At 40.4% G+C, this 22346-nt stretch overlaps 1 protein-coding gene across 1 annotated transcript in view; it reads left to right on the top strand.

Moving 5' to 3' along the window:
• The first annotated feature begins 162 nt into the window (after positions 1–162).
• The window catches only part of LOC129855438 (zinc finger protein 644-like), a 46816-nt gene continuing 24632 nt past the window's right edge, over positions 163–22346 (top strand). Inside the window, exons 1-2 of the mRNA XM_055923092.1 lie at positions 163–471; positions 4637–4686. The gene's annotated coding sequence lies outside the window, so the exon portion shown is untranslated. The remainder of the gene's footprint in view (positions 472–4636; positions 4687–22346) is intronic.

The following is a 22346-nucleotide window of genomic DNA, read 5'->3' as shown; positions in this document are numbered from 1 at the left end:
TGTCAGGCTACAATGTAATGTTCTACTGTGTTATGATAATATTTGACGGTGTGTGTTGGTTAACTGTGTCACTCTACTACACCCCACAGTTTGACCATCTTCCAAACTCAATTTAACCCAACGATTTTTCTACAGTGATCTGGGTCTGGGATGATCCATATTTTGAATAGGGGAAGGTTCGTTTTGTTGAGATCATTGCCATAATTAAATTGAGCAGGAGTGGAATAAAATACAGATTCTATGACATGTTCATGGCATTTTGCAGTATCAACGATAGAGAAGTCCCATGCGCTGTGCTATTCAACTGACATTAAACAAAAATATCTCCGCTGCGAAAATACCTCTCAGATTATAGTTTAACCTGCAGAATTTTAAGCAAAATGGCGACAGTGTAGCGGATGGAGGACGAAAAACGTAATGTCAAGTGTAATGACAAACGTTCCAATTGTTATTGTTTTCTGCATTGGGAAGGTAGGTCTCGTGCTTCTATACACACGTCTATAGGCAATTGATTAGTATATTGACGTATCGGGTGTTGTCATGTTGATAGGTTCGTGGTAGCTCTTGGTTTTATTGCGCAGGGAACATAGCGGGGACACACTGGCACCATACTGGCATAGAGATGATTTAACGCAAGACGCTGGGCTCGACATTCATAATGGACAGTATCTGATGTATTTGACTGCCATTCACAAATGTATGCACTCCATTGTTTAAGTCCTGACTGTATTGTAGTTTTTTCTAAAAAGTTTTTTAAAAATTTAACCTTTATTAACAACAAATTATTACATTCTTATTTACAATGACGGCCTACCGGGGAACAGTGGGTTAACTGCCTTGTTCAGGGGCAGAACGACAGATTTTTACCAAGTCAATTCGGGGATTTAATCCATCAATTCTTCGGTGACTGGCCCAACGCTCTAACCACTAGGCTACCTGCCGCCCGCTACAGTAGTTGAGCACCATTCCAAAAGTTTTTAGCTTTCTTTTACTCAATACATTCGTTCTTGTTTCTGTAGCCTACTCAATGGGAATGTAGCCATTTCACATTTCCATAAATTGGAAATTTCCATAAAAAATGTTTGGGAATGAAGTAAAGGCATTTGTGAAAATTCTATAGCAATACAGATTGGGAAAGCGTCCGTGCATTTAGACAATTAATAGACACTGCAGAAAATAAAACCTAATAAAAACACCTGTCTTGTCCAGTACCAGAGGCTACCCAGACCAGTGAGCCATAGCCAATCAAAGCTACAGTAGGCCTTTATGCAAATAAGCCATTTGCCATACTGGCCTGCCATATTTCACTTTGAACTGGACTGTGTTTGTTTACAGACAGTTGCAACAGCGTAACTTTAGATCATTAGAATGCATTCGCCAATAGCAACAACATGAACCAGAATGTATTTCTGCAAATTTCTGCAATGCAGGTGCTTCTATACCTGCATTGCTTCCTGTTTGGGATTTTAGGCTGGGTTTCTGTACAGCACTTTGAGATATCGGCTGATGTAAGAAGGGCTATATAAATACATTTGATTTGATTTGAAATATGTAGCACTGGAGTCTTCTCACATTTGGAAACGTATTGATCAAACAACCATGAAAAGGTAGGCTCGCTCTCCCTCAGTTATGCACATCAACAAAAACAAGATCAACAACTAATACTAACAAGAGTGAGATTAGCTAAACTCTAACGAGGGAACATTAGATGAACACTCTGAAACTTTTTCAGCCAGTTGGCCGTCAAAATTGCACTTATAAACAATCGGGAATAGTGTGTTTTTGCAGCTTGCCTGCCAATGCATGCTTATCCCAACCCACGTTTTGACAACTGAATGGGAATTTGCCTGCATGCCCATTTGATCGATACCAAATACATTTGATTGACAACTAAGGGTGCGCTCGTAAATTGCCTCCAGTGTGTTAGAGTGGGTTCTGTGTTTTCGTAAATTCAGAGCGTTGTCAGATTGTCTGCTGGTAAATTGAGAGAGTTTCGCTTTCCCGAGCGCACACTGCACTATTGACACTGGATGCTCAAGCCCGAGGAGTAGAGTTGATCGGAGTGTTCCTCACAACGGCAGTCAATCACCCAAGCTAACTGGCTAAAGGTGGTTAGCTTGCTGGCGACTTCCAGACACAAATGAGAGAACACCTCACTCTGACCATTTTACTCGCCCTAGCAGAGCTGGTTAGACCGTTTACATGTTATCTAGAGCGTTAGTGACTAACTGCTGCAGGGAGTAATTTAATAACTTTTTTTGCTGACGTTTACTGACACAGGTCATATTCAGCAGGTGTTGAGCGTTCATAAATTCAGCCGTTATTCTGCGCTCTGGCACACTCAAGACGAGAGTGCTCTGAAATCAGACTAGATAGCCGGAGTAAATTTACGAACGCAAGAGATATACTAACTGGATAACAGTCGTTCAAGTTCAGCATATCTAGCTAGCTAGCTAGCATAGCAATTCAAATTTCTTGCCAGCTAACCAAATGACACCTGTATCTCTAGCTGTAGCCACTGAAACTAAATGAGGGAATAAGTCTCTCACTCATCCACTCCTCCAATGACATGACATCCTCCCAGTAGCTAGCTAGTTAGCTAACGTTAGGCTATTTGTTTTTAGCTTGTTAAATAAACAGATACACTAGGCTATTAGCCACATTATGACCGACTTGTGATCATTGCCCTTACTAGTTTGATTGTAGTGTAACGACCCTGGGTTTATAAGCACGGAAATCGACTCCGCCGCACGAGCATGCTTTTGCGGCACAGTCGATAGCGCGCTGGACCTCGGGCTAGAAGGTTGAGGGTTCAAGACCCTCTGCTCCCTGCTGTTTCATTACATTGGTGTCAGAAGTGATCGGACCTTGCATCCACGACAGTGCGTGTGCTTGGCCAGTGAGTGCGTTCCTGTAAGACGTAGAGTCGCAAGCTAGCGCGAGGACGCGCTCTTTGAAAAGAGGCAGTAGTGTAATGACCCTGGGTTTATAAGCTCGGAAATCGTCTCTGCCGCTTGAGCATGCTTTTGCGGCACAGTCGATAGCGCGCCGGACCTCGGGCTAGAAGGTTGAGGGTTCGAGACCTGCTCCCTGCCTCTTTCATTACAGTATTGACATTCCCAGCCTTAGTTACATTGCGTCCCGAATGGGTGGAGGCAGCAAACAATGTACCAGGCCAACTGTGATTTACAACCTGATAGCAATTTTTGTTGGACTACTTATATTAATCATGCATTGAACTGCATCCATTTATTCAGCCAACAATGTCTTACTGTACATTATGGACTTCTTTGTCAAATATAACCTATTTTTAAAACCTCTCATGAAATAGATTTTGTAGCATAAACTGGGGATTTGATATCTTGGACTAAAATTATGACTGTCTGTTTGTTTCATACCGGCAGAGTAATGAAAACGCTGTCAGTTCCACTTTAAAGTTCTGTTCTATTCTAAAACATTATTTTGTTCTGCTGTCATGTAATAGCCTACATTCCTTGAATACTAATGATAGAATATCATAGAAATCAAGTCCTATTTGCATGTAGTCCTATACATGTCACTTTGCTCCACTGTGTCCATTACATTCCAATATCTGATATCCATCATATGAGGAGCATGTCTCTGAATGCCCTGCTGTTAACTAAACCATTGTTTATTGACAGATTTTCTAGAAACAGATTCCTGCAGTAGCCTACTTTAAGGACACTGATATCTTTTCACTTTGAAGGGCATCTGCCACAGCAACTGCTAGGATATAATGAATTAGGCCCACATTAATAACACCTTTCAGTTGGTAGGTATGGGAGTAACTTACCCCAATTACACTATACCTGAAATACATGCAAATGCCAAAGCATTTATAATATATTAGAATAAGCTATGATTATGACATAAATCAAATTATATTTACTCTATATGAAACTTGATCTAGATTCTGTCTTAAAACACACACAGCAAATTCCTTGTAAACTGATTTCACAGTTTGACTCAATAAATTAGATTGACTAGGCAAGTTAACCGCAAAATGATTAAATGTTACTTGACAAGGTCAAATATTTTAACCAAGCCGCCAGAATTCCCAGAATGCACGGCATAGCAAAACAGTCATGTTTACAGAGGCAGCATCACAAATGGCATGCTATTCCCTATATAGTGCACTACTCTTAGCCAGGGCCCATAGGGTTATGGTCAAAAGTAGTGCACTATATAGGGAATAGGGTGCCATCTGGAACACATTCTGAGTCTGTAGGCACTCATACTGCTATAAATGAAGAGGCCAGGGACTACTTTAATGGGAGGACACTGCCCTGATTTAGTAGCTGCAGAGAGAGATACGATTTGTGTAATCTTTAGGAAGGATATAGTACTAAGAACATTACATATAGAACAAAACTATTAGTGGCAAAAGGAAATAAGGGCAGAAGGATTGAATGATGTGGCACACATTGACAATATTTTCTTAGTATAAACCATTGAATCTAGGAAATGTACTATTGAAGCTACTTAAGTAGCCAACACTGCCATTGACCATTGCCATTGAGGAAACATTTCTGTATCACTTTTATCATGCAAGTTATGATACTGTGTTATATTAGTGTATGAATACATAAAGAAAATGTTTATTTCTTTATTACAGGTGGGTTTTCAGAAGACCGTAGGGTGGAACCAATGGTTTGTAATAGACTGGTAAGTAATGACTGCTTTGGAATCATCTATTAGTAAACCATAACATTAGGGTATTCCACAATGCTTTTTACATTTGTATCACAAACCATTTTTGAGAAAATCTTGATGAAAGGGGCCATTTTAGACCTATACATGCCTCCTGTAAGATCTTATGATCCGTGAACCGTATATGATACAGACAACATCTTGGTGTCAATTATAAGGACACAAGGCGAGACCCAGATGCAGACACGGGAGGCAGATGGTTTGAGTCTTTGATATTTATTAATCACTCCAAAAGGGGTAGGCAAGGGAATAGTCGTGGACAGGCAAAAGCTATAAACCAGTTCAGAGTCCAGGAGGTACAGAGGGACAGGCAGGCTCGAGGTCAGGGCAGGCAGAATGGTCAGGCAGGCGGGTACTGAGTCCAGAAAACAGGCAAGGGTCAAAACCGGGAGGACTAGCAAAAATAGAATAGAAACAGGAGTATGGGAAAACACGCTGGTTGCCTTGAAAGACATACAAGATGAACTGGCACAGAGAGACAGGAAACACAGGGATAAATACACCAGGGAAAATAAGCGACACCTGGGCGGGGGACAATCACAAGGACAGGTGAAACAGATAAGGGTGTGACAGTCAATATACTCCTTATAGTGTGCTACAACACGTGGAATATGTCTGGATTCTGAAATACACATTTTCGCATTAATTTATTAAACATTACAAAAATTAATATGAATATATCAAAACAACCTTTTTTGATTTAGCTTATTTTTACACGTATTGTTTGGAACAATATACTATTTAAACACATAACATTTCCAGAGTGGGCTCTCTGGTACTTACAACTAAATTACCCATTTTATACATAGAAATGTACATTATAGGTCATTTAACCAATCACATCCGTCCTTTAGGATTGCACGTTCAGAAACTCACCAGTAGAGCGAGTTCCCTTTGAAACCATTTACCATTCACTGTGTTGGTGTTGCTCATAAAATGTATCGTCAGAACTTCAGAATTAGAAGAGAGCCCACTCTGGAAATTGTATGTACTTGTAGACTATTCAAAAAAATAATATATATATATATTTCACCTTTATTTAACCAGGTAGGCTAGTTGAGAACAAATTCTCATTTGCAACTGCGACCTGGTCAAGAAAATGCAAAGCAGTTCGACACATACAACAACACGGAGTTACACATGGAATAAGAAAACATACAATCAATAATACAGTAGAGAAAGTCTATATACAGCATGTGAAAATGAGGTAGGATAAGGGAGGTAAGGCTATAAATAGGCCATGGTGGCGAAGTAATTACAATATAGCAATTAAACACTGGAATGGTAGAATGTGCAGAAGATGAATGTGCAAGTAGAGATACTGGGTTGCAAAGGAGCACGATAAATAAATAAATAAATACAGTATGGGGATGAGGTAGTTGGATGGGCTAATTACAGATGGGCTAAGTACAGGTGCAGTGATCTGTGAGCGGCTCTGACAGCTGGTGCTTAAACCTTGTGAGGCAGATAAGAGTCTCCAGCTTTAGTGATTTTTGCAGCTCGTTCCAGTCACTGGCAGCAGAGAACTGGAAGGAGAGGCGGCCAAAGGAAGAATTGGCTTTGGGGGTGACCAGTGAGATATACCTGCTGGAGCGCGTGCTATGGGTGGGTGCTGCTATGGTGACCAGTGAGCTGAGATAAGGCGGGGCTTTACCTAACAGAGACTTGTAGATGACCTGGAGCCAGTAGGTTTGGCGACGAGTATGAAGCGAGGGCCAGCCAACAAGAGCATACAGGTCGCAGTGGTGGGTAGTATATGGGGTTTTGGAGACAAAACGGATGGCACTGTGATAGACTGCATCCAATTTGTTGAGTAGAGTGTTGGAGGCTATTTTGTAAATGACATCGCCAAAGTCGGGGATCGGTAGGATGGTCAGTTTTACAAGGGTATGTTTGGCAGCATGAGTGAAGGATGCTTTGTTGCGAAATAGGAAGCCGATTCTAGGTTTAATTTTGTATTGGAGATGCTTAATGTGAGTCTGGAAGGAGAGTTTACAGTCTAACCAGACACCTAGGTATATGTAGTTGTCCACATATTCTAAGTCAGAACCGTCCAGAGTAGTGATGCTGGACGGGCGGGCAGGTACGGGCAGCGATCGGTTGAAGAGCATGCATTTAGTTTTACTTGCATTTAAGAGCAGTTGGAGGCCACGGAAGGAGAGTTGTATGGCATTGAAGCTCGTTTGGAGCTCGTGTCCAAAGAAAGGCCAGAGGTATACAGAATGGTGTCGTCTACGTAGAGGTGGATCAAAGAATCACCAGCAGCAAGAGCGACATCATTGATGTATACAGAGGAGAGTCGGCCCGAGAATTGAACCCTGTGGCACCCCCATAGAGACTGCCAGAGGTCCGGACAACAGGCCCTCCGATTTGACACACTGAACTCTATCAGAGAAGTAGTTGGTGAACCAGGCGAGGCAATCATTTGAGAAACCAAGGCTGTTGAGTCTGCCAATAAGAATGTTGTGATTGACAGAGTCGAAAGCCTTAGCCAGGTCGATGAATACGGCTGCACAGTAATGTCTCTTATCGATGGCGGTTATGATATCGTTTAGGACATTGAGCGTGCCTGAGGTGCACCCATGACCAGCTCTGAAACCAGATTGCATAGCGGAGAAGGTACAATGGGATTCAAAATGGTCGGTAATCGGTTGGTTAACTTGGCTTTTCGAAGACCTTAGAAAGGCAGGGTAGGATAGATATAGGTCTGTAGCAGTTTGCGTCTAGAGTGTCTCCCCCTTTGAAGAGGTGGATGACCACGGCTGCTTTCCAATCTATGGAAATCTCAGATGATACGAAAGAGAGGTTGAACAGGTTAGTAATAGGGATTGCAACAATTTCGGCAGATAATTTTAGAAAGAGAGGGTCCAGATTGTCTAGCCCGGCTGATTTGTAGTGGTCCAGATTTTGCCGCTCTTTCAGAACATCAGCTATCTGGATTTGGGTGAAGGAGAAATGGGGGAGGCTTGGGCGAGTTGCTGTGGGGGGTGGTGGGCTGTTGATCGGGGTAGGGGTAGCCAGGTGGAAAGCATGGCCAGCCGTAGAAAAATGTTTATTGAAATTCTCAATTATATTGGATTTATCGGTGGTGACAGTGTTTCCTAGCCTCAGTGCAGTGAGCAGCTGGGAGGAGGTGTTCTTATTCTCCATGGACTTTACAGTTTCCCAGAACTTTTTTATTTAATTTTACTATTTTATTTATTTTATCTTATTTACTATTTGATTTAACTTTTTTTTATTGTTCCAAGCAATATTTCTTAAAATGAACACAATCTAAAAGGGCTGGTTTGAGATATTCATATTAATATTTTTAATGTTGAATAAATTCATGTGAAATGTGTATTTCAGAATCTAGACATACTCCACATGTTAGAGCAGACAGTGGCGTCATGCCCACATGGGGCACACAGGCATATGCCCCCTGGCACACTGACTGGACAAGGCTACTCTAGTGTGTGCAGTATCGTCGGTGGTGAAAGAGAACACACACAGCGTATAGTGACGTACACAGCATTTGATTTGATTTTAGCTGCCAGTAATGTATTTTAGCTGCCGGAGGTAAGTTTGTAAATTCATTTGGTCAAGCTGTGTAGCCTATTGATTCCTTCTTGATGAGTAAATAAAACATGTGTGGATTGTTTCTCTGTAATACTAGCCACCAATCAATTTTATAAAGTTGACTTTAGCTAGCCAGCTATATAGGTTCCCAATCTTCCAACCTCATCACTAGCTACCAAGCCATTTCAGACTATCAATCAAGTTAGAGTAGCTTGTTTAACTATCTTAACTAAGATTACCTATGCAGAAAAATATACATATTTTTGTATATAGAATTAGAGATAATGATTTTGGGTTTAGATTGCAGGAAAAGCTGTTTCAGGCGTTTGAACAATGCAAAATTCTCTAACATCCAGAAGGGGGCACACCACCCCCATTCCATCCTAATGTACTTCATACCCCCTCTAAATTAATGGGTGCATGACACCACTGAGAGCACACTATAATGACTATAATGACAACAAGATATTGTTTGTATCATCTACGGTTCACGGATCATAAGGTACCACAGGAGGCATGTATAGGTCTAAAAAGGGCCTAAAATGGCCACTTTCATCATGATGAACATCAAACTAACTTTTATTAATCAATTGCACACAAATGACTTCCTCTCTTAACTCAACCTCTCTGAATGACACATACATATACAGGTTTTTGGAGTGGTGATGCCACGCTGGGCGCCTTGGGAGTTGTTGTTGTGGTGGGGTTAAGGTCCTTGCTCAAGGGCACAATGTCAGGGACTGGCATCTAGGATTTGATACCAGCAACCCTTGGGTTGCCAGCTCACTTCCCACCAGATCCGGGATTTGAACTTACAACCCTCCGATTTCTGGCTGGCCTCTTTAACCGCTAGGCTATCTACCGTCCATGATTGTCATCATAATTTTCTATAAAATAGATTGTGATACTAATGTAAAAAGCATGTCAATCATACTTCCTCCCAATGAAGTTTCAATGTGAGAATTGCCTGAACAATCTGCGATACCATAAATATTTTCTGCTCCTGCTGGCATGGAATTGCCCATTAATAAAATTTACAGTACCAGTCAAAAGTTTGGACACACCTACCAATTCCAGGGGTTTTTCTTTATTTTTACTCTTTTCTACATTGTAGATTAATAGTGAAGACATCAAAACTATGAAATAACAAATATAGAATCATGTAGTAACCAAAAAAGTGTTAAACAAATTAAAATATATTTTATATTTGAGATTCTTCAATTACTACCCTTTGCCTTGATGACAGCTTTGCACACTCTTGGCATTCTCTCAACCAGCTTCATGAGGTAGTCACCCGGAATGCATTTCAATTAACAGTTGTGCCTTGTTAAAAGTTAATTGTGGAATTTATTTCCTTCTTAATGCGTTTCAGCCGGTCAGTTGTGTTGTGACATGGTAGGGTTGGTATACAGAAGATAGCCGTTTTGGTAAAAGACCAAGTCCATATTATGGCAAGAACAGCTCAAATAAGCGAAGAGAAATGACAGTCCATCATTACTTTAAGACATGGTCAGTCAATCCGGAAAATGTCAAGAACTGTGAAAGTTTCTTCAAGTGCAGTCTCAAAAACCATCAAGTGCTGTGATGAAACTGGCTCTCATGAGGACTGCCTGCTGCAGAGGATAAGTTCATTAGAGTTACCAGCCGCAAAAATTGCAGCCCCAATAAATGCTTCACAGAGTTCAAGTAACAGACACATCTCAAAATCAACTGTTCAGAGGGGATTGCGTGAATTAGGCTTTCATGGTCGAATTGCTGCAAAGAAACCATTACTAAAGGACACCAATAAGAAGAAGAGATTTGCTTGGTCCAAGAAACACGAGTAATAGACATTAGACCGGTGGAAATCTGTCCTTTGGTCTGATGAGTCCAAATTTGAGATTTTTGGTTCCAACCGCCGTGTCTTTGTGAGACGCAGAGTAGGTGAACGGATGATCTCCGGGTGTGGTTCCCACCGTGAAGCATGGAGGAGGAGGTGTGATGGTGTGGGGGTGCTTTGCTTGTGACACTGTCTGTGATTTATTTAGAATTCAAGGCACACTTAATGGCTACCACAGCGTTCTGCAGCAATATGCCATCCCATCTGGTTTGCGCTTAGTGGGACAATCATTTGTTTTTCAACAGGACAATGAGCCAACACACCTCCAGGCTGTGTAAGGGCTTTTTGACTAAGAAGGAGATTGATGGAGTGCTACATCAGATGACCTGGCCTCCACAATCACCTGATCTCAACCCAATTGAGATGTGTTGGGATGAGTTGGACCGCAGAGTGAAGGAAAAGCAGCCAACATGTGCTCAGTATATGTGGGAACTCCTTCAAGACTGTTGGAAAAGCATTCCAGGTGAAGCTGGTTGATTTGATTGCCAAGTGTGCAAATCTGTCATCAAGGCAAAGGGTGGCTACTTTGAATAATCTCAAATATTTTGATTTGTTTAACACTTCTTTGGTTACTACATGATTCCATATGTGTTATTTCATTGTTTTGATGTCTTCAGTATTATTCTACAATCTAGAAAATAGTACAAATAAAGAAAAACCCTTGTATGAGTTGTTGTGGTCAGACTTTTGACTGGTACTGTATATGATTGTATTTTGTGCTGAACTAAGTATTAACCATAACTTTGCATACCTGTATAAATGTAGATTCATTTTAAAATTGAACAAGTTATGCATGATTGATAATATTTTCAGGTAATATTTCTATGAAGGAAAGGGATTTGAACACACAATAATGTGAATGCGTTTTGTCGAGATGTGATAATTATGAGGCACAGTTCTATGTCTCCAAACATACTGCCATAATACCTGAAGCTGTAGCTCAGATGTATGAACAGTTCTTATAATATAGCTGGGTGTGATTCGATTTATTACAGCCTGAATTTAACATTTATTAAATTGAAGAAAAACTGGCCTACACACAATAATACCCCATAATGTCAAAGTGGAATTATGTTTTTAGAAATGTTTACAAACTAATTAAAAATGAAAAGATGAAATGTCTCAATGTCTCGAGTCTATTGCAAGCCTTAATAAATTCAGGAGTAAAACTGTGCTTAAAAAGTCACACAATAAGTTGCGTGGACTCACTGTGTGTGCAATAATAGTGTTTAACATGATTATTGAATGACTACCTCGTCTCTGTACCCCACAAATATAATTATCTTTAAGGTCCCTCAGTCGGGCAGTGAATATCAAACACAGATTCAACCACAAAGACCAGGGAGGTTTTCCAATGGCACAAAACAAAAAGCAGACATTGAATATCCATTTGAGCATGGTGCTGTTATTAATTACACTTTAGATGGTGTATCAATACACCCAGTCACTACAAAGATACAGGTGTCCTTCCTAACTCAGTTGCTAGAGAGGAAGGGAACCACTCAGGGATTTAAAACAGTTACAGAGTTGAATGGTTGTGATAGGAGTAAACTGAGGATGGATCAACAACATTGTAGTTACTCCACAATACTAATCTAAATGAGAGAGTGAAAAGAAGGAAGCGTGTACAGAATAAAAATATTCCAAAACATGTGTCATGTCTGCAATAAAGCACTAAAGTAAAACTGCAAAACATTTGGCAAAGAAATTGACTTTATGTCCTGAATACAAAGTGTTATGTTTGTGGCAAATCCAACACAACACATCAAGTATGGTGGTGCCTGCATCATGTTATGGGTATGCTTGTCATCGGGAAGGAGTAGGGAGTTTTTTTAGGATTAAAATAAATGGAATAGAGCTAAGCACAGGTAAAATCCTAAAGGAAAACCTGGTTCAGTCTGCTTTCTAACAGACACTGGGAGACAAATTCACCTTTCAGAAGGACAATAACCTAGAACACAAGGCCAAATATACACTGGAGTTGCTTACCAAGATGACATTGAATGTTCCTGAGTGGCCTAGTTACAGTTTTGACTTAAATCGTCTTGAAAATCTGTGGCAAAACCTGAAAATGGTTGTCTAGCAATGATCAACAGCCAATTTGACAGAACTTCAGAATTTTGAAAAGAATAATGGGCAAATAGTGTACAATCCAGGTGTGGAAAGCTCTTAGAGACTTACCCATAAAGACTCACAGCTGTAGTCACTGCCAAAAGTGATTCTAACATGTATTGACTCAGGGTGTGAATACTTATGTAAATGAGGTATTTCAGTTTCAAACAATTTGCAAAGATTTCTAAAAACATGTTTTCTCACTTTGTCATTATGGTATTGTTTATAAATGGGTGAGAGAAAAAAAATCTGTATCCATTTCCTGGAGTCAAATTACCAAATCGCTCTCTAGTGGTGGAATGTTAAAAATATTTTTCATAATTTCCAAATTAGTAAAGATTATTATTTTTAAACCTCCTTGTTATATTTCAGTCTTCTGTAATGTATATAAAGTGTAATATTGGGATGCAAACTCAAAATTGAATACATTTCATCTCTATATCTGACATAGTACAGGTGTCTTCTTTTTTTTAAGCCCATAACCATATGTGTAAGGTGTATACTTTTGTTTCAAAATAGATTTGTTAAAGACTACCAAGAAACACTCTGATTTAGCACGCTGCAGTAAAAGGTTAATCCATTTTAAATTCAGGCTGTATCGCAACAACATGTGGAATAGGTCAAGGGGTATGAATACTTTCTGAAGGCTCTGTGTGTGATCTAGTAATATTGAAGTAATATTGAAATTAATATTATATTTTATTTTATGGTATGTTTGATCTATATCGCAGGTAACGTGATGTCCTCATGACATTCACAATGTTCCCTGTTGGTCCCTTACCGGGACTATATAGTGCATCATGTGTAGAGAGAGGGCCCTGGCCCCTAGAAGGTCTGCTGGGGTTTTGACCCCTAACCTCACTGGCCACTCCATTAACACAGGCATGTTGAAGTGTTTCTACATATCCAACCTCTCTGTCTGTTCTCCTCCAACAGCTCTGTCAGGTTACAGAGCATTCCCACCACTAAGGGGCACACTATGATCGCTAATGCTTGAACCCCTTATTCAGAGGAGTTGAATTACAAGCCTAGATGAACAATGGCCCATAGCAATAAGCAAGCATTATAGAAAGCACCTAATAATAAGTGATTCATTACTATTTTTGATTTGTCATTGCAGTCTATCATTTTAAGACAGGTATTTGTCTGACAACAGTGAAGGCAGTCCTTTCAAGACGATCCATTTAGTTTCTTCTCAATATTTCAGAGAAAACTGATGGAAACTTCCTTGTGTTCCATACTAAATTAAACTATTTCTAAGATGTTAACTGTATACAATGTTTTACTTATGACTGAAATAGATACATCTACAGTATGTTGAATGCACATAATATTTACAGGTACATTTAGTGATTTTTCAATGATTTGTATTTCCATTCTGTAGCAATAATATAATCCACAAAATGATGTGACCACAAAATGTAATCCAAACGTAACCACATGCTAGACCACAGACAAGAAGGCCCAGTTGGAAAATACATGTTTGTAAATGCTTGGGCAGATTCCAGGATCGATACGACCAAGGCCGCAAGAATATTCTATTGATGTAGAAGCTATTCACTCATTGAGCGCCAATTAACCAAAAATGTAAATCCTCTGTCTGTATTGATTGAAAGGATGAAGGCAGAAGTTTGCCACTACATTAGTAACAAGGCAGCTGGACCATTCTGTGATATCTATCAAGGTTGTGGTCCTCCTCATTAAATGGACAATTTATTCTTTAGTTTGATGTGATATTTTAGAGATTTGAGTGTAGGGGTACACAGGTTAGCTACATTTATGCTGATGCTAAGGTTTATATGGGTACACTGAATGAAGTATGGCATTCTAAGCCTCCCGTTATACCTATGGGTAGTTTCATCGTGATTAACCTTCCTTTCTCTCCTCTCAACCATCTCAGGGAGACAAATCCTCGTCCAATCAGCTCCTTCTGGACACGTTCTGTTCATCTATATTTATAAATGACCTTCAAAAGGATAGATCAGGGACTTTATTTCATATTATGTTTTTGAAGGATTTTTTTGCCCTTTTTAGGGCAGTGCAAATGCTCCCTTAAACTAAGTCCTGTTCTGATTGGAGTATTCACTTCTTAAGAGGGGTAAGACGTCCACACAGTCAGCTGTCCATACTAATGCTGCTGTACTAAATGGCTGGAAACCTCATTATTCTGAATGCAGGAGGTTCTATTATACATTCTAATAAAATTGCATTGAAGGACTGTTATCTGGTAAATGACAGCATCCTACTCAGATCTTTGGACTACATGTGTGATAGTATGAAGATAGGAGTAAAAATAGATGTTTTTTCTCCATTGGTACAGTTATTCTTTATCGCTTATATAGAATGAAGTACACAGTACCTTGCTGACTCACAGTTCAGTCTTCTAGTGTTTCATAGGGTGTGGAGTCTCTGCCGGTGAGTGTTGTGTCCAGTCCACCGGTGTGTACAGGACAGGAAGGCTGCAGCAGCGCCATCTGTTGGTCTCTGTTGGTATTGGAAGAGGTCCACATACATGTGATCAGGTTACAGTAATATACCTCTCATGATACAAATCTGACTAGTATGCCCATGTGAGTATAACAGTCATTGATTAATGTTAGTTAATACCAGTACTCAGTTATCTGATAACTTGAGGTAATTGACAATTTTATTACTCATAGCTTGCTCTATTGAAGTAAAGATGCATAGATATAAAAATACATATAGTATGTAAACAGAAACTGATGAAGGGAGTGCCTCTTACAGATACGCATGTTCAACTGGTTGATATTAATGATTGATAGTAATAAACTGAATCGTTAGAGAGGAAAATATTTTGAACAAGCAATATGTTACAGTTTCGAAGACTCACTCATGTTTGACTTTGGTAGTGATTTAATAGTAATAAACTAATAAGCTGAAACGTCAGAGATGAAAATATTTTGAAGGGCTTCAAGATCAGGTGTGCATTGTGTGTAAACCTAATGTTGTTGATGAAAACATTGCCTGGGGAACAGCAGAGTGGGAGTCTTTGAAAAGTCAACTTGAAATGAATCCTGCGGCATCGGTTAATAAAAGAGAAAGTTAGTGAGAAGAAAATAACAAACAAACGAATGAAATAAATAAAAGGAATGGAAGATCAAATCATTCTTCACAAAATCCTTATTCTGTGGATAGTTGTTTTCTGCATGTGTACACACTGATGCAATCACTCTTAAAGCAGAATAATAATACATGAAGTTATATCGTCATATCATGTATTAGCAATAGATGCCATAAGCCCCTGTATATAATTCATTCATCTACATTCAAAAGCACAGATTACAGGTGTAAGAAGACCACTTACAGTGGTATTTAGTACAGTTGTAACGTTGCCACATCCCGTACTATAAAAGATAACATCTCAGAACAATGGGGGATCATTCACTCCTAAAAAAAGGAACATTTGTGAACCTCTTTGATTTGATCTGATTTGTTTTGATCTGGAGAGGAGAGGGGAGTTAAAAAGAAAAATCTCCTTAACCCCCCCCCCCCCCCCCCCCCCAGGCCTGACAGGCTGTGTTGAATAATACACATGCTCAGGAGGTGGATATGGGGAGTGTGTCTGTGTCGAACCCTCGCCTGTGATCAGTGGCTAAGGGTTAGACCATAGACGCCAGCCCACCCCACCTCTCCACGGTGTACCTTCATTGATAAGATTATATTAATTGGTATGAATAGAGGGCTTTCTTCTACTCTCCTCCACCTCTCCTTGTATACATTTACCATTATACTCATTAGCTTCCCCAGTGCGGTGCCTCCCAGCCAGCTTCCCTTCTCCTCCACATCCCCCTGGGGTCTCCTGGGAGGCAATTTGCATCTCTCCATGGAGCCTCTCTGGGGTTATTGAGGAAATATTAGCCTCTTTTCTTCCCCGGCCGACCCTTTGATTTATTTGGAGGCTGGGCTGATGGAGTGGCAGTCCCATGTTAATGACTGGTCCTGGTGTAGGACCCCTGGTGCAAGGCCACTCCTTGATCCACGCAGGAAAGGTGCAATTGACAACCATGACTGAATATTCATGTTACGTTTGTGTGTTTGTCTCTCGGTGTGTGTGTGTGTGTGTGTGTGTGTGTGTGTGTGTGTGTGTGTGTGTGTGTGTGTGTGTGTGTGTGTGTGTGTGTGTGTGTGTGTGTGTGTGTGTGTGTGTGTGTGTGGTGTGTGTGTGTGTGTGTGTGTGTGTGTGTGTGTGTATGCACAGCTTAGATAGGTGGACCTTGAGAAATGACAAGAGGGAATACCAGTGCTGTCAGGGTCAGTGCGTTCAAGTTGCTCAGTGTCTCTGACCACCCATTTGGTTTGATTAGACAGGTTTCTGTTTGCTTACTTTGTATCCCTGGCTATATCTAGGTGTATTTTATTATGATATTGCTTGCTTTGGAATGGGAAAGCTATATCCCTTTCTTCTAGCCAGTGGAACACTTCAGGCCCAGTTGTTATTAATGTTGTTAGACGTTGCAGAGAATTTGCTTATTGGTTATGGGCCTAGCTAGGACTAAGAACCACATCCCCACTTCTGGTCAGCCATATAGTTTAGCTCAGCTGCAAAACAGTAGCAATGTAGCAACACTCTAACGCCCTGCTAGATTACACATTATTTAGCTGGAGAACACACAAATTGCTGGAAGTATTTTAAAACGGCAGAATATATATCGGAGAACACACATATTTAAAAGTCAAAAGTACTTTAAATCAGGACAATGTTCTGTTTAATTGATAATGATAAATCAATAGAGTTTGGGTTGCTTTGTACTGTAGCTAGCTAGTGAGAGGACCTTGGTATACCCTGTTCTGCCTGATCCATGCTTGCTATGTACTCTGTACGACTTACGGAGCCAGATATTCATATTATGTTTTTAAAGAAAGGTAATGAGAGGGGTTTCATCCTGATGTGTGCGACGCTTGACATTTCTCCAGATTTAAGCGTACTGATGTCTGCTCACTCGGCAGAGAGAGAGGAGCCTGTCCTCCGTTTGGAGAGAAGTTTGACACTGACTTCTCTTTCATGTGATTGGTCACGTGTCTGACTAAAGCAAAGCGCTAGCGACAAAGTTTGATTGGCCTATATTTTTGGGGGATTCCATCTCAACCAAAAGTGATGGGGTGCAATCTGAGCATGCCCAATCATGATCATAGCAACTGCTTGTATCATGCATATACCCCCAAAGTATTTATATATAGTAAGCTCTAGAGTCTATGGTAATCATCACATTTAATAAAAGCCAACATCCATACTACTAATAAAAATACAAAAATAGCATAGCTACCAATGCAATCTCTACATCTAGGTGTACATCACATATTCAAAACAGGTGAATGAACAGCTCATGCATATTATCATGAAGGGGGCAACAAACACAGTAGTAAATGGAAATGTGCCATTTTCAACAGGCATGAACAGCACTGCACAGCTTGCCAGAACCAGCCAAGTAGATGAGTCTGGCGGCAATGCTTTGGTTAGTGAGTCCTTTCCTCTCAGTATTGGGTGGATTGGTGTGCGTGTATCTAAACAGAGCAGATATGATGTTTATGAGGCCATCTGTCTGCTGTGGTGTTCGCTGTGGTGTTCACTGTGTGGGTCCCGAATGGCACCCTATTCCCTATATAGCGCACTACTTTTGACCCGCGCTCTGATCAAAAGTAGTGCACTATGTAGGGAATAGGGTGCCATTTGGGACGTACACAGAAACAGCTCCTCTGTGGCCACTGGCCCTGGCCTCCTCCTCAACGTGAGAGAGAGAACTCATTAAAACCGTCACATGAATGCCTGAGAAACCTCAGACCTCTTTTTTTCCCCTTCTCCTTTCTCCTTAAAAAGGAGAGAAGTTTAAAACTAACAAAGCCCAGGGAAATCCCCATCAGACATCCCTCCCTTAATCCATTTAATTTTGAAAGGTATTGTTTAAAGCTTCAAAGTTTATATCGTTTAATCCCCCTCTAACACTACGGGCAGCAAATGAGGCCGTGTCAGCGGTTTGAACAGATATAATCTCCTCCACACAACAGAAAATCCTCCTGCTAGACAAGGTTGCATAGGTTCCCTGTGAACTCAAGCGTTTGATGTTGCTACCTGCTATTGAACATGACTTCTGTCTTAACCCAACTGTCACTCGCTCCCTCTCCTCTTTTATCACTCCCAATGTTCTCTCTACACCTTTTTTTTCATCAGTAAATCTACCCATCACAGCCGTTTCATTTATTCTCGTCTGTTTTTTGGATAGTGGGCATGGGAAGGTTTGGGGTGAGAGGTGAGATGGTTGTGTGTTTTTTTAGTCATGCTTCTTAGTCTAAACTCGTTGAGAGGATACTTGTCCACTCGGTTTGGACTGACAGGACTTTTATTATTTTGGTAAGTGAAATTCGGGGCTTGCTCCCAGAGCATGTATCTGGCTAGTCAAATTTGAGTACATTGCTACAACTTTACGTCACTATTGCCGTCGTTGTGTGTGTAATCAGTGTTTCTTTCTAGCTGTTTTTGTTATTTTTCCATAGATGAGAAAGAAAGCTCAAGGCATGTTCTAATATTCTGTTATACAACGGGTGGGTCTAATCCTGAGTGTTGATTGGTTAAAACCGCATTCCAGCCGGTGTCTATTCCACAAGTTACCACCAGCTAAATCTATGATGTTAAAATATCTATTTACTCAGTTCCATTTGACTGCGCAATCCACTGTCTCATCAGCCCAGCCAGGCACTTTATAAACGTGATCTCCACTACAAAAAGCATCTAGACATTATCTCACATTTCTTTTAGATTAACATTTCATTTTCAACAGCAGATTTATATAAACCTTGCTGTCTGTCTCTGATATTTGCAACATTGTTTCAATATTCAAATTCAATCTTCAGCTGTCCCATAGTAATGAATGTGTTGGGAGTCGGGACGAGACAGACAGGCAGGCAGCGTTTCTCAGCCAGTCGAAATCACGAATCAGCTGGTATCATTTTGGTATCATTTATACAAAAAATGTCAATTGAAAAAGGTAAAATGAAATTAAGTGTAGCAAGTTCAGTCTTTCCAGCTTCAATTTGAAGTGATTGTGTTAGCTGTGTTTTTGGCTAGCTCCTCTCTGAACAACAGTGTCCTATGCCAGGCGAAATCGCGCCTCATTAGCTCATTGTTATGGATGTATCCAAATCAATGTCACTAGAAAACAGCTAAAACAAATGCAAATGCTGCTACTTTATTCTGGCCGTAGTTCAAATCAAATTTGATTTGTCATATGCGCCGAACACAGCAGGTGTAGACCGTACCGTAAAATGCTTACTTACAAGCCCTTAACCAACAATGCAGTTTTAAGAAAATAGAGTTAAGAAAATATTTACTAAATAAACTAAAGTAAAAAGTAACATAATAAAATAACAATAACGAGGCTAATAACAGGGGGTACCGGTACCGAGTCAATGTGCGGGGGTAAAGGTTAGTTTACGGGGGTAAAGGTTAGTTTACGGGGGTAAAGGTTAGTTTACGGGGGTAAAGGTTAGTCATTTTTACATGTAGGTAGGGGTAAAGTGACTAGGCATAGATAATAACAGCGAGTAGCAGCAGTGTAAAAATAAAGAGGGGGGGTGGTGTCAAAGTATATAGTCCAGGTGGCCATTTGATTAATTGTTCAGCAGTCTTATGGAATAAGGGTAGAAGCTGTTAAGGAGCCTTTTGGACCTAGACTTAGTGCTCCGGTACCGCTTGCCGTGCGGTAGCAGAGAGAACAGTCTAAGACTTGGGTGACTCGAGTCTTTGATTATTTTTTGGGCCTTCCTCTGACACCGCCTAGTATATACAGTACCAGTCAAAAGTTTGGACACACCTACTCATTCAAAGGTTTTTCTTTATTGTACATTTCTACATTGTAGAATAATAGTGAAGACATCAAAACTATGAAATAATACATGGAATCATGTAGTAACTAAAACAGTATTAAACAAATTCTGAGATTCTTCAAAGTTGCCACCCATTGCCTTGATGACAGCTTTGCACACTCTTGGCATTCTCTCAACCAGCTTCATGAGGTAGTCATCTTGGATGCAATTCAATTAACAGGTGTGCCTTGTTAAAAGTACATTTGTGGAATTTCTTTCCTTCTTAATGCATTTGAGACAATCAGTTGTGTTGTGACAAGGTAGGGGTGGCATACAGAAGATAGCCCTATATGGTAAAAGACCAAGTCCATATTATGGCAAGAACAGCTCAAATAAGCAAAGAGAAACGACAGACCATCATTACTTTAAGACACGAAGGTCAGTCAATCCGGAAACTTTGAATGTTTCTTCAAGTGCTGTCGCAAAAACCATTAAGCGCTATGATGAAACTGGTTCTCATGAGGATCGCCACAGGAAAGGAAGACCCAGAGTTACCTCTGCTTTAGAGGATAAGTTCATTAGAGTTACCAGCCTCAGAAATTAAAGCCCAAATAAATGCTTCACAGAGTTCAAGTAACAGACACATTTCAACATCAACTGTTCAGAGAAGACTGAGGGAATCAGGCCTTCATGGTTGAAATTGCTGCAAAGAAACCACTACTAAAGAACACCAATAATAAGAAGAGACTTGCTTGGGCAAAGAAATACGATGGACATTAGACCAGTGGAAATCAGTCCTTTGGTCTGATTAGTCCAAATTTGAGATTTTTGGTTCCAACTGCTGTGTCTTTGTGAGACCCAGAGTAAGTGAACGGATGAGTGGTTCCCACTAAGAAGCATGGATTAGGAGTAGCGATTAGGAGTAGTTCCCACTGTAAACCATGGAGGAGGAGGTGTGATGGTGTGGGGGTGCTTTGCTGGTGACACTGTCAGTGATTTATTTAGAATTCAAGGCACACTTAACCAGCATGGCTACCACAGCATTCTGCAGCAATACGCCATCCCATCTGGTTTGAGCTTAGTGGGACAATCAATTGTTTTTCAACAGGACAATGAGCCAACACACCTCCAGGCTGTGTAAGGGCTATTTTACGAAGAAGGAGATTGATGAAGTGCTACATCAGATGACCTGGCCTCCACAATCACCCGACCTCAACCCAATTGAGATGGTTTGGGATGAGTTAGACTGCAGAGTGAAGGAAAAGCAATTAACAAGTGCTCAGCATATGTGGGAACTCCTTCAAGACTGTTGGAAAAGCATTCCAGGTGAAGCTGGTTGAGAGAATGCCAAGGGTGTGCAAAGCTGTCATCAAGGCAAAGGGTGGCTACTTTGAAGAAGCTAAAATATATTTTGTTTAACACTGTTTTGGTTACTACATGATTCCATATGTGTTATTTCATAGTTTTGATGTCTTCAGCATTATTCTACAATGTAGAAAATAGTACAAATAAAGAACCCTTGAATGAGTAGGTGTGTCCAAACTTTTGACTGGTATTGTAGGTACTGGATGGCAGGAAGCTTGGCCCCAGTGATGTACTGGGCTGTACGCACTACCCTCTGTAGCGTACATCCCTGTACATCGTAGTTGGCTAGCTAGCAAGCAAATGATAAGAACGTTGCCAGCCAGTATGGCAATGGAACATTCAGAACAAACGACTGGGTCGCTTCTCAAGCAACCAAACCGATAGAACAAACGACCAGCTGGCTTGGTAGCAACCCTAGATTTGTGTCGGGACTATATCTTGTGGAAGAATGAAATAGTATGAATAATTTCATCAAAATAGAGTTTCTAATGAAAATAGGTAAATTGCTATTTGAATATGTTGGTAACCCTTTGTATAAAAGTGATAATGCCCTCGAAGCTGGTGTTTGTAGGATATACAGTGCATTCAGAAAGTATTCAAACCCGTTGACTTTTTCCACATTTTGTTACATTACAGCCTTTTTCTAAACTGCATTTTAAAAATGCAGTATACACAATACCCCATAATGACAAAGCAATTTACATACATTTTCAGACCCTTTGCTATGAGACTCGAAATTGAGCTCAGGTGCATCCTGTTTCTATTGATCATCCTTGAGATGTTTCTACATCTTGATTGGAGTCCACCTGTGGTCAGTTCAATTGATTGGACATGATTTGGAAACTGCACACCTGTCAATATATATGGTTCCACAGTTGACAGT

Source organism: Salvelinus fontinalis, chromosome 5 (assembly GCF_029448725.1).
Source record: "Salvelinus fontinalis isolate EN_2023a chromosome 5, ASM2944872v1, whole genome shotgun sequence".
Classification (NCBI taxonomy): domain Eukaryota; kingdom Metazoa; phylum Chordata; class Actinopteri; order Salmoniformes; family Salmonidae; genus Salvelinus; species Salvelinus fontinalis.
Note: the sequence above shows the minus strand (reverse complement) of the source record. Positions and strands in the feature narration are given on the sequence as shown.